This window comes from Gorilla gorilla, chromosome 2, assembly GCF_029281585.2.
Source record: "Gorilla gorilla gorilla isolate KB3781 chromosome 2, NHGRI_mGorGor1-v2.1_pri, whole genome shotgun sequence".
In the NCBI taxonomy this organism is placed as follows: domain Eukaryota; kingdom Metazoa; phylum Chordata; class Mammalia; order Primates; family Hominidae; genus Gorilla; species Gorilla gorilla.
The window spans coordinates 74,683,178-74,696,475 of NC_086017.1; the positions used below are offsets into that span (position 1 = coordinate 74,683,178).

General features: G+C 39.5%; 1 long non-coding RNA gene across 7 annotated transcripts in view; it reads left to right on the top strand.

Annotated features, from left to right (window-relative positions):
• Positions 1-13,298, top strand: part of LOC115933979 (uncharacterized) — a 355,939-nt gene that overhangs the window by 151,001 nt on the left and 191,640 nt on the right. The gene's annotated exons all lie outside the window — the stretch shown is intronic.

A 13,298-nucleotide genomic window follows, 5' to 3' on the forward strand; every position in this document is an offset into this window, starting at 1 on the left:
AGGGTCTTGCTGTGTTGACCAGGCTGGTCTTGAACTCCTGGCCTTAAATGATCCTTCCACCTTAGTCTCCCATTACAGATATGAGCCACTGCACCTAGCCCAAAAGGTTTCTTGAGGGAACCAAACCTTATGTCTGACTGACACACTTAAAACACCAAGGGACTATCTTTTAATGGAATGCTATTGTGTTCTGAGACAAGACATTAATATCATTGTAGGCCGGCCTGTTCCTTACACTTGACATTCTGAAACATGAACTGCTGTCCTTGGCACAAGTATCAATGTGTGACTTTACCAAAGCACGTTTTGGGGTTTTTCTTTCCCACTTCAACTAGAACGTAAGCAGTTACCCACGAAGTAATGCAAATTCCTTCCCCCTAACCTACACAATTTAATATTAAGCTTAGAGAGTTATAGCTTTCAAAACCTGTTTTCTTTAACCTAAGAACTGCTGTTTCAGCTCAAATGTAAATATGCATCAAAATGATATAAAATCAATACAATAAAATGACACCCTCTAGATCTTTAAGTTTTAATGTGTTTTCCAACACAGTTTAACTAAGGAATAATATCTACGATGTTCATCTAAGAAAATGAAATATACCCTCCTGCTGCCACATACCAAATGCCCTTGTATTTGTTTAAAACGGTATTCTGGAAAGGTTAGAAAAATGGAAGCAGAAGAGTCCCTCGCTATCTTCTAGCCTAACTCTTATGTGATGAAGGAAAATCTGGAATTAAAAAGCTATTGTTTGTTAGGATTAACGGCTATTGGATTGCTCGAAAGAAGACTCCTAAAATTACATGGATGGACAAACAGCCTGAATAAAGAAATGAGCAAACTTTCCCAAGAGTTTCCTTGGCTGGCTGGGTCACTGACTGGCAGCTGACAAGGTTTTCAATAATGCCGACTCAGCTGGTTCTATAATGCTATGTGCCTCAAACATAATTAAAAGTGTTAAGAATTTTGTAGCCTTTATCAGAACATATTCCCCCCACATGCCTTCAGTGACCTGGTCACAACTACTAGAGACAAATAACTCTCTCATTTTACTCTGTGTGCTAAGGTCATTGTACCCTAGGCAACTTTCCTGACTGTATCTTCTCCAGACCTAAGAGACTCCAAAACCTACCCAGACGAATTGTGTGGGGTCACTTGAGCAATACCCCTTTTCTTTCTCAGGATGACAGCAAACAATTAGGGTTCTTGGATATTTATGGAGAGAAGAGTGCATATGGTTCTGGTCATTTTATGTCAGCTACTTTTGTTAAGTCCATCCACACGTTAATGAAATGAGATAGGACTTGCAGAGCTGAAAGGGACTTGAGAAATCATCAGGTTGCCCCTAATATTTTACATTTTGGAAGCCAGGGGCTGTAAATGTCAAATGGTTTATGAGCATCTGAATCTTCTAACTGCTAGTGCACTTTTCCTATGTCACACTGAAAAAGGTAAGAGTCTGTATCTTTGCATCCAGAGCTGGGATAACCATGAAGATCATGCACGTCAAATTCAGGGTATAAAAATAGTTATTAGTGACCAAGATGAGACAATGCCGAGTATTCTTAAGAGATGAGAGTAAACACTTACTAAGCACCAACCTAACATCTTGCATGTATTTGGTACAAAGTAAATTGTAGTGATTATTTTCTCTGTCTTGTATGTGATTATAAATGTGTGGGTGATTTTAAGAGTGCTGTCTCTCTTATTAGGCTGTTGGTCAGGGAGGATACTCTGCCACCCGCCCTTGATGTGCCAGAGTACACATCATGACATGATCTCAGCATTCTCTCCCGCCCATTCTCACTGGTGCCTTAGAACTCTTCTGAAGATTTCCTTCCAGCCTCCACTATCAGGTCAGCTCCAAATGAAACTTACCATGCTGGAAGATCAGGATCTGTGTCCTGTTCACCTTTGTAGCCCCCTACCAGGACTCTCACAGTGCTTTGTGCATAATAGGTACTCAGTAAATATACCAAAAACATACAATCAGCTTAACACCAATAGGATAATTACAAGAGTGCAGCAAGGGGAAAATTAGAGGTTGGGAATTGCTGTTTATTCTGAAAATCCCAAAGCTTTCTAAAACCTCTTGCAGGGTAGCTGAGAGGAGTGACTCAAAGGACCAGGTTTACACTAGGTCTTAGCTCCTCGGAGCTCCTTTCATATTTAACACAAGGGTGCTGTCTAGTGGGTCAAGGGGCACCTGGGCCTGAACTGAAGTCATGTGGTTCCACTCGGGGCTTCCAAGTCAGTGGCGCCAGTGGTGGTTTCTGCAATTATTTCAAACCAGCGTCTCCCCCTTGGCCTTGGTTCTGGATGTCTGTGGTTGGACATTCACCAACTCTGGCTCCACTTGAATAATCCAGGGAGGTGGCCCGAAGCCAGAAGCTACCCTAGTGACCTAGATCCCATCCCCCACTCTCAAATGGGCTTCATTTAATGGCACGAAGACTTAGGGGGTACATAGACTCTTTGAGATGAGTTATCATCTCATTACTGAAATGAGGGAAGGAAAACCAGTCCAAAGGAAGAGATGAGAATTTGTCTGCCCTGAAGTTAAGAAGACTTAATGTAATCATCAAAATATGCTCATTGATAATAAAATTAGAGATGAATCAAATCTAATTAGACCTGTTCTGCATGTAGCCTTGCACATCCATTTCTTAATACCAAATAGAAGCATCACAGTGCAAGTCATGTACAGTATGCTGAGTGTCAGCCTGCATGGATAAGTAAACACTACCAGAACGGATATAGCATTATATGTATTTATAACAAGGGTTTCAAACCGGGAACAAGCTGGGATTCCAAATGTCCAGGTGAGGAGTAGGACAAGATAAAAGAGTAGACAGAAGTAGTGATAAATGCATTTCTTTTGGCTTAATCAGTGAATTCGATATTTGTGCACTCTCTTGGCCACTCAAGAGACTCATCTGCAGGCTAAATTTGGCTAGTTCATGTGACTTTTTAAACCTGGATTAAGAGACTTTACATAAATGAATTTAAACTATTTTAAACATATACCCCTATACTCCAATAACACATTAATTGTTAGGCAGGGTCAGGTTATTTTCCAGTTCTTCACTTCCCTGTATTTTCCCTAATCTGTCAATATAAAAATGGGCCACTGAGATCTCAGGCACATTCTATAGCTATAGAATGAGAATCAGGCAGGGGAAATACTGAAAATATTTAACAGGCAGTATGGTAGAGGAATATGCCACTGAGAATGGATGCTAGCTGAAGAAATGGACCTCCCTTAGGAAGTGAGGCATTTTGTTCCTGAAATATGTGAAGGTTTAGGGGACACAGAGAAGAGGCCAGAGAAGCTAAGGTGGTAGAGGGGACGGTTTGGAGGGCTTGGGCAGTGGCTGTTTACCCACTACTAAAGAAATATTTAAATTTAAGAATACAGCAATACTTAACCATACGTATGGCCATACTGGTTAAGTATGGCTGTATTCACCGTACTTGCATATTATGAATAATAAAAGTAACTGATTGGGTAGTCGGGGCATACACCCAGTTCTACTTGGATGCATTTCTATTTAGCTCACCATTTGAAATCTTAGTAGCACACAGAAAACTTATAACCTAATGATTTTCATGTTCATACATGACAAGAGATAAACTCAATCATAGCCTCAGAGTTAAAGATCTTAGATAACGATACACAGCTTCCACCTCCCCCAAGTATTTTAGAGAAAAAAAATATATATATGCTTGGATCATTTAGTCTACCTCCAGTAATAATATATGATTAACAGTGAATTCAGAAAGGGGAAGAGAAGTCTGTTGAAGGGTGAGCTTAAGGCAAGGTTGACTCTAAAATCTGCTAACGAATCTGGTCACATTTGTCATAACCCAAATGTCTAAAATGACAGAAAATACAGTGTGGTAGTTAAGAGGATGGTTTTCAAGATAAGTTGAATGAATGTGAATCCCAAAGCTAATGTGAGATCCTTGAACATAGTAATCAACTTTAAAATGGGCATATAGTAGCACAAGTTATTAGAGATATTGTGAATATTAAGTAGAATAATATATATAGTGTTGCCCTTGGCATGAAGAAAATACAGACATGTGTGGTTCTGTAATATGAATTAGGCCATCTGTTACCATAATAGGGGAATGTCCTTCATGTAATGCAGAAGACATTGGTTCATATGTGATGTTTTTCTCCTAGGCAAGGGGAATTGGACTAGCAGGAGTCCAACTGAAAGCTTCAGCAAAAAAGGAAAATGTCCTCAGCTTGGCCTTCTGTATTGACAGCAGGAGACATTTCAGTTGTTTTTGAAGAATATTTTAACACACATCCCCACACCTGGGGCTCAGAGATGGGCACCCCCAGCCTTGCTCAGGTCTCAGCTCATGGCAGGTTGTACTTCCTCCCATGCCCATCTCAATGGCAGCCCCACTACTCAGAGCTCCACTTCCATTTGCACCTGCCAGTGCTGCTATAGCCAAGGCACTGCCAGAATTCCCACTTTATGTGTGAGTGTGTGCATGTATATGAGTACATTTTTAAGATCCGTCACAGCAGCCTGCAGCCATGCTAAGTTTCCTGCCTGGGTTAGTCCCCGTAGACCAAATGTTTTTGTTAGTGTTCTGGTTACGAAGGTGGGTGAGTTTTTAGTGGTCTGTCCCTAACCTTATAAAACATGATCTTGGTTATTGTTAGGGCTTACTTTTGCCCAACAGAGGATTTTTAGGAAAGCATATATCACATTATGAGGTGATGTGCCTGTGGACAATAGGAAAGGGAGGTTCTGAAATGAGCGCTATTGATAAGGGGTAGACCTGAACTCATTCTCCACAGCCTCCGGAAAGGGGGACACATTTACTGATGAAGGTTTCAGGTAAGTGGAATGCTACTGAGGCTTTTGGGTTGTTTCCCAGGCATTTGCAAAAGAGCTAGGTCTCGATCAAAATGGAAGGCCCGGCTTTCATCTGGGCCTTGAGTCCATCCGTTCAGTAGCACCTCCTGTGTTTCTACTCCTCACTCTACATACATTCTCTTATCACAACTCTAAACTTGTTTTCAGTTTCTAACTGAAAACAACGACCCTTACAATAACCCTAAACTTAAAATGATGAGGTATGTTTTTATAATCCCCATTTTGCAGATGAGGAAACTGAGGTTGTCAGAGGCTCTGGGATTGACTAAGGTTTTTTAGCCATCAGAACTCAAACCCTAAGGTCTTCTGACTCCAAGGCTGGGCTCCTAAACACCACCAGTATCTCAGATGGAAGGGCACATTTGCCTGGCCCTTTGTTAAGCTCTGGAGCAGCTTTATCCAATAGAAATAGAATGTGAGCCACACATGTGAGCCACATATGAATTTTTAAAAATTGCAATAAAATATGCATATGAAATTTACCATTTTAACTATTTGTAAGCATACAATTCAATGGCATTAAGTACACTTTACAATGTAGTACTACCATCTCCACTATTCATTTCCAGAACTTTTTCATTACCCCAAACAGAAACTCTGTACCCATTAAACAATAATTCTCCATTCCCTTCTCCCCCAGCACACCGGGCACATCTGTTCTTTCTCTTTCTACGGATTTGCCTATTCTAGGCACCGCACATCATGGAATCATACAATAGTTGTGCTTTTGCCTCTGACTTATTTAGCTTAATCTTTTTGAGAGATGATCCATGTTGTAAAGTGTATCAGAATTTCATTCCTTTTTAGGCTAACATTCCCTTGCATGTATGTTCTACATTGTTTATTTGTTCATCTGTTGATGGATATTTGGGTTGTCTCACAAATGAATTTTTAAATATTGTAGTAGCCACATTAAACAAAGCCAAAACAAAAAGGTGAAGTTTAATATTTTTCTATATTTTTGGATATATTCTAGATTTATAATGATATTGGATATATTTAGTGCAGTGTGTCAAAATTATTTCAAGACGTTATCACTATAAAAATTATTAATGATGTATTTTACATCCTTTATTTACTACTAAGTGTGTATTTTACACTTATAGCACATCTTCATTCAGACTAACTGCTTTTCAGGTGTTCAATAACCACCTGAAGCTAGGACCCTTATTCTGGGCAGTGCCACTCCAGAGATTTAGTTGGGGGCCTTCTTTGTTTGTTGTTTGTTTTTTTGAGACAGGGTCTTGCTTTGTTGTGCAGGCTGGAGTGCAGTGGCATGATCATGGCTCATGGTTCACTGCAACCTCGACCTCCTGAGCTCAAGCAATCCTCCCACCTCATCCTCCTACCTCATCCTCCTGAGCAGCTGGGACTACAGGCATGCCTCCACATGCCCAGCTAGTTTTCTGATTTTCTGTAGTAAGACTTCTCCTACTATGTTGCCCAGGCTGGTCTCTAACTCCTGGTCTTAGGCAACCCTCCTGCCTCAGCCTCCCAAAGTGCTAGGATTAGAGGCGTGAGCTACCACACCTGTCCGGGGGGTGGGGTGAGTGGGGCTTCTTTAATAATGTTCCTTTGAGCCCCAAACATCAGCTATATACATTTTCCATTTAGTCTCTGTGACATTTAAAGTCCCCTTTTCAATAGTCCACAATTAATATGTTTCTTTGTAACACTGGATATTGTAAAAGATATAGGAGAATATTACATGGCTGAGATTATGCCCAAGATATATGCATATAAGAATAATACAAAGTGGTATGGTATACATTGCCACAAAGCAAGGGATACACGATGGCTACTGTCTCTCAAGCAAATACAGTTGCAAAATTATAGTTTCTCTGATTTGTGAATTTTTAAATGCAGTTTATGACACATTAAAAATAATTCTACTTAAGCATTTAACAAATTATCTTAATTGGAAAGAATTGGTTGAACTGTGTGATGTTATTAGTATTTGACTCTTTTTGTCCTACAAAACTGTCAGTTTCTTATGATTCAACCCAAAACGTTGTTTTATCAATGCACACAATATTAGCAAGTTCTTATGAAAAAGTGGACTTTCAGGGGATCTTCAAGGCTGCATGCGATTTACGTGGGCATAAAGGAAGGTGAGGCTCTTCCTAGGGGATGGACTCCAGCAGAGTGAAGGAAGTTAACAGAGTAACAGCAGCAGCATTGATACCAATAGCCACTGTTTCTTGAATGCTTACAATGTGACAGACTCTGTGCTGAGCACTGTGTAAATTTAACCACCTTTAACCCTTATTAGAACCTTGTGGGTTAGGTCTTCTTGTTCCCATTTTGAGATTAAGATGCTGAGGTTCAGAGAGATAGGTAAGTTGACCAAGATCACACTGTTATTTCTGACTCCAAAGCACCCACCAGTCATCCAGGTTTACTGGCAACTGAGGGGTTCCTGAAGCATGTGGCTTCCTGTTTAAAACAGGGACGGTCCTGGGCAAATCAGGACAAGTTGGTCACTCCAGTGCCAAAACTCTTCCTTATTCAATTACGACAACTTTGGGGCCTTTGCCTGCCAGTCTAAAGAGGCCTTTTCATTAAGTGTAAAGCAGACATGGCAGGTACTGATAGTTTTCCAACTTTTCAAGCTTTCTCATTGTTGACCTAAGCCAGCAAGAACATTTTCTTACTGGACTAGGAATAGTTAGAAGAAATGTTGGCAAGCACAGGCATCTCACAGTGAAGCTGGGTGTGCTGCTTAGAGCAGAGGCTTCACGGACTCTGTCACTCCAACCTCTACGGCAGGAGTTCTTAATCTGGGGAAGAAGTTGGAGGATGTCCATGAACTTGAATGGGAAGAAAAATTACATCATTATTTTTATTCACGTCTGAGATTTAGCATTTCTTTCAATGATGAATGCAGGCAACAAACGACAGTAGTATTAGCTGTACCTGTGACTTTAGCACTTCTATAATTTGTAGATACTTTCATATCGCATTCCAATTGTCGAGATACTTCACACTATCATTTAAACTCATCCATACTTTAAACCTATAGTTTTTATCAGTCCTACTACTAGCTCTTGATATTTAATGTATTGATAAATATGTAGATACTGACCTGTTTATTAAAATATATTTTTACAAATATATTTCTAATTAGTTTCTTGGCGATCTTATGCTACCTATTTTATGCAATTTAAAGCATTATTCTGAGGAATCCATGGCCCATAAGAGGTTAAGAAATCTTGCTCCAAACCAAGCGGTGACAGACTACCTTCCTTAGATACACATTAACACTGTTTCTCCACCTGATGCCACTTCACCAATCTAATGCTTCTTTAGAGGAACTAACCACCTGCTGCGCTTGCAAAATCTCATCTAAGGCTTGCACTGAGTTCAGTGAAAAGATATTGGGCCCAACCAACTCCATTTAGAAACGAAACACATCCACCATCTAGAAGTAATGGAGAGGGTTTCAGCCCTGGAAAGAAGAAGCCTCCCCTAACTCAATCCAGCCCACCCCTCCCTCCACAGCCATTTTTCTTCTCTGACCAATTCTGAGTCCCTTTTGTGAATAATATGTCTGGATTAGTTTGCTGAACAATTGAACAATTGAACAATTCTCAGCCTCTGTCCTTGCTTTTGTGAGTAAAAAATCCTTAATCTTATTTGAATGCAATTTAATTCCCTAGAGAGCTGAATCTTTAGTCTCTTAGTTTTATAAAGTGAGTGCTTAGAGAAAATGCATAAAAGCCAACACGGTGCTTCTTAAAAGCTAGGTCAATCTACGAAGGCAATAATTAGATAAATGTATACTCCAATCAGGGAGAGGAGGAAGAAAAGAATTTCTCCACAAATTACTTTTAGGACATTTAAGTGGAATTGAATTAGAATGTCAGGGGCCAGACAGCTCTCAGGAGGTCATTTGATCTAGTCCCCTGTTGCTGGGCAAGGGCACAGATGTGAAAATCTAGCCCATACTTTAAAAGCTTTAAAGAGGGGAACAAACATTTTATGTAAGCAGGTCCTGCAAGGTGAGTCAGAGAAACTTGTAGATTTAAAGAAATATTTGTAATGAATTAAACAATAGCAATGTAGCTCATTAATTAGCCAATTAATTAATTAGACATATTTATTGAGCCCCTGCCATGTGTCAGAGACTGTCCTAGGCATTTAAGATATATCAGTGAGCTTCCATTCCAGTGGAGGGAAACAGACAAGCAATAAACCTAGTAAGAAAATGATAAAGTATGTTGGAAAGAGATCAATGCATTGAAAATCAGGGAATCGAAATGGAAGTGCTGAAATGTGTGCAGAGAAGATTATCACCATAAACTTGTAAGCATAAAAGAATAACTACATGCTAAGAGCTTAGAATAGTGCTTAGCATGATATATTCTCAATAAATATTATATATACACATAATACGTAGTTATATATTACATACACAATGTATATATGACATTTTGCTTAGTTTTTTTTAAATATGAGATGGGGTTGAGTGCAAGAGACAGATATTGATTTTGACTGATTTAAGCAAAATGTGATTTCATTAGAAGGATGGGGCAGGCAGCTCTGGTCTAGAACAATAGAACTAAGTTCTCTGAGGAACATTCAGGAACCTTATGCCTGCCAAGAACACCTCATGGTCTCACCTGCCTGGGCCAAGGCAGGTGCAAAGAGCAAAAAGATCATCTCAGAGAGGGAAATGCTGGAAAGATGCTGCAGTGGAACTGAGAGATGAACTCATTCTAGTTAATTCACTATTATCTTCAGGTTAATAATGAATATTATTCACTAGTTATGGAATACTGTGAGTGAGGGAGATTTAGTTTCAAAATGAAGGTATTGGAAGAGGGTGTTATACACTCCAAATTCCACCAGCCATGACCAAAGATGATGTCAAATTTAATTGGATGGGTTTTAATTTAGTGTATAATATGTATTATATACTAAATTATAAATTGTATGTTACATATAAATTATATTTATATTATATATTATATATAAATTGTAGTGTATATATATACTATACATTATCTATATCCTATAATTCCCCTATCTAAAAAATTACCACATTTTGTTAGAAACGGACAGTCTACAACCTCAACTGTGGTTGTGGAAAACATGTAAGTGGATTCTGAAGAATCAGGTAATCTCTGATGAGGGAATCATCATCCCAAACATAATCAGCTGGGTAACAGATGAAGTGAAACCCAATGACACACATTCTCTTGACTTTAGAGCATCTCTTTTCAAGCTGAAAAAAACAACGTTGGATAAGACCGTGTGCCCAGCACTTGGCTCCATTCTGAATCATCCCTTTTTGCCACCTTAGATTGGATTTGTCCATCTGCTTACAGTTCTGACCCGGTAACTCGTGTATTCCCCAGAACGAAACCTGACCACATTCAGGCTGAGAGGTATAGGGCCTCGGTGGTCTATTAAAACTTGCTGCAGTGTGTCTGAGAGTGTAATTACCAGTTCATTGTGATTTACAAAACTTTCTCATGTGAGACATAGTAATTAAGCACATAGCAATTGTCCTTGAATAATTTAAACACTTGATTTGTCCCTTGAATTTCTCCCAATACATACTAAGCTGGAATCTATTTGTCACACCACCTTGTCTGCATGTTTTACTTCCAGTCTCCAGGCATATCGGTTCCCTTATCCTTGTGGAGCTTACTTTCGGTCAGAAATCTCTCCTGTTTCAATGCATCATGCTTATTTTGGATGTCAACATGATGCAGGTGTGTGAAGATTTAGAGAAAGGATCCGAGTCTCAGATATATGTGATTTGGTTTCAAATATGGTAGGTCAGAGAGACTTGATTTTTTATGACCAAATGGGGTAGTAATATATTTGGACATATGGAATTCACATTATGTCTAATTTTCTTCAGTTTTCTTGGCGGAAAAGCCATAGCAAGAGAAATGGCTTTCTTTCCCCTGTGGTTTTGCTTAAGCAGTGGAGAGTCACCAACCAGCATTTGGTTCTCACGTTGATCCTCTGCTCAGGATGAAGAGTCACGAGGTCATAAGTTAACAATAAGATCATCTACTGTCACGTGTTGTAGGGGTGAAAGCTGTTCCAATACAGACCCATAAGGGACCTTACCACACTTAGGAAGTACCTAGCGGGAGACAGTATTATAGTAATTTTATAGGAGGAAAAATCTAAGCCAGACATATCAAATGTCTACTCCATGTACACAGAATTAGGACCTAGATCTGTCTCAACTCCTTAAAGACTTCAGATCCAAAATGGAATATGGATATGATCCAAGATGGTGTGAAAGTGTGATATATTTCCTATGTGGGTAGGCATATCTTGCTTACTAGGTGCTGGGACCAGGCACTGTTCTAAGCACTTTACATCTATTAAGTCATGTAAAATCTCACAATAACACTCTGAGTAGATACTCACATTGTCTGGATGTTGCAGATGAGGAAACTGAGGCACAGAGGTGTTAAATGCCATGCCCATCATCACAAAGCTAGCAAGTGGCAGAACTGGGATTTTGAGGCAGGCTGACTGGCTCCAGAGTCTGTGCTCTCAGCTCCTACGTCTACTGTTGGTTTCACATGTGTTTATATTGATGGATATTTGAATCAAAAAGATAACTAGCTACGATTGCTTCAGATAAGCCTAAGGTATGCAGAGTACCGATAATCTACTTGATACAGGCATGGTGCCCAGGTATGCTCACGAATGGGTCAATCCTCCAGTAACAAGATCTTCAGAATGGGAAGTATAATGTTTTATCCTACTAAAGTAAAGCCAATACACCTATGTTAAATTACAGATTGATTTTAAATTTACAGATTTACACAGGCATACTGAATATCTGTGTGTATGACTTTATTCCTTTCAATGCTATATTGAGGGACTATTTTCCCCCCAAAATGGCAAAAATTTTGAAGGCTGTATAAGAAAGATTACATTTGGGAAACCAATTCTAGTCCAAATCTTCTACTTTACAAATGAGGAATTTAAAGTCCAGGTGGGTAAAGTAACCTGCTAAAAGTAACACAGTTAATTGGTGTGAACCATGGTTAATGCTTTTTTGAACACTTATTATGTACCAGGTTCTATTCTAACTTTTCTTTGGTTTTTGTTTATTTTTTATTTTATTTTTATTTTTTTTGAGACAGAGTCTCGCTCTGTCTCCCAGGCTGGAGTGCCATGGCACAATCTTGGTTCACTGTAACCTCCACCTCCCAGGTTCAAGTGATTCTCCTGCCTCAGCCTCTGGAGCAGCTGGGATTACAGGCATGTGTCACCATGCCTGGTTAATTTTTTGTATTTTTAGTAGAGACGGGGTTTCACCATGTTGGTCACACTGGTCTCGAACTTCTGACCCCAAGTGATCCGCCTGCTTCTGCTTCCTGAAGTGCTGGAGTTACAGGCATGAGCCACTGTGCCATGGCCTCAGGTTCTATTCTAAGTAGTGTGGAGCCTTATAATTTTAAAATTTAATCATAATGTTTAAGGTAAATATGATTACCCTATTATTGTTATTATACTCATTGCACGGATAAGAAAACTGAGGCTTAGCAATAATAAGTAATTTGTCCTAAGGTCAAAGGGCAGGAAAGGGGTGGATTTGGGGTTTGGACTGCAGTCTTTCTAATTCCAGAGCCCAAGATGTCAACTATGCAGCTCTACATCCAAATCGTGTAAAGCATTAGCAGATAATTGCAAAGCAGTTTCCCATCTGTATTTCTTCCAATGTCATACACCATCCCACTGCCCGGTTTACTGAGATTAACTACCATGAAGCGTAACTTTTTTTAATTTTTATTTATTTATTTTTTTGAGATGGAGTCTCACTCTGTTGCCCAGGCTGGAGTGCAATGGCACAATCTCAGCTCACTGCAACCTCTGCCTCCTGGGTTCAAGCGATTCTGCTGCCTCAGCTTCCTGAGTAGCTGGGATTACAGGCACCCGCCACCACACCTGGCTAATTTTTGTATTTTTAGTAGAGACAGAGTTTCACCATGCCGGCCAGGCTGGTCTCGAACTCTTGACCTCGTGATCCACCCACCTTGGCCTCCCAAAGTGCTGGGATTAACAGGCGTGAGCCACTGCATCTGGCCAAAATGTAACTTTAGAAGGAAAAGGTGGAAGGTATTAATACTGAAGTTTACCCTACCCCTGAAAAACCAACTATTTGAATTTCCAAGCAGAAAGCTATTAACCTATTTGCCACTGTAGCCAAAGTTCTTGATTTTCATGTGGTGAAATAATGCCATTGGAATACAAAAAACAATTTTAATAGTACATTCACAAACATTTTGTAATACCGTGATGTTTTCATAACAGTACGATGCAACTTGTTAGAGATGAGCCAGATATAATTGAACTTCTCTGAGAATTCTTCCTCTCAACCTCCTCCTTGTTTTATATTTTTAAATTTTACTAGA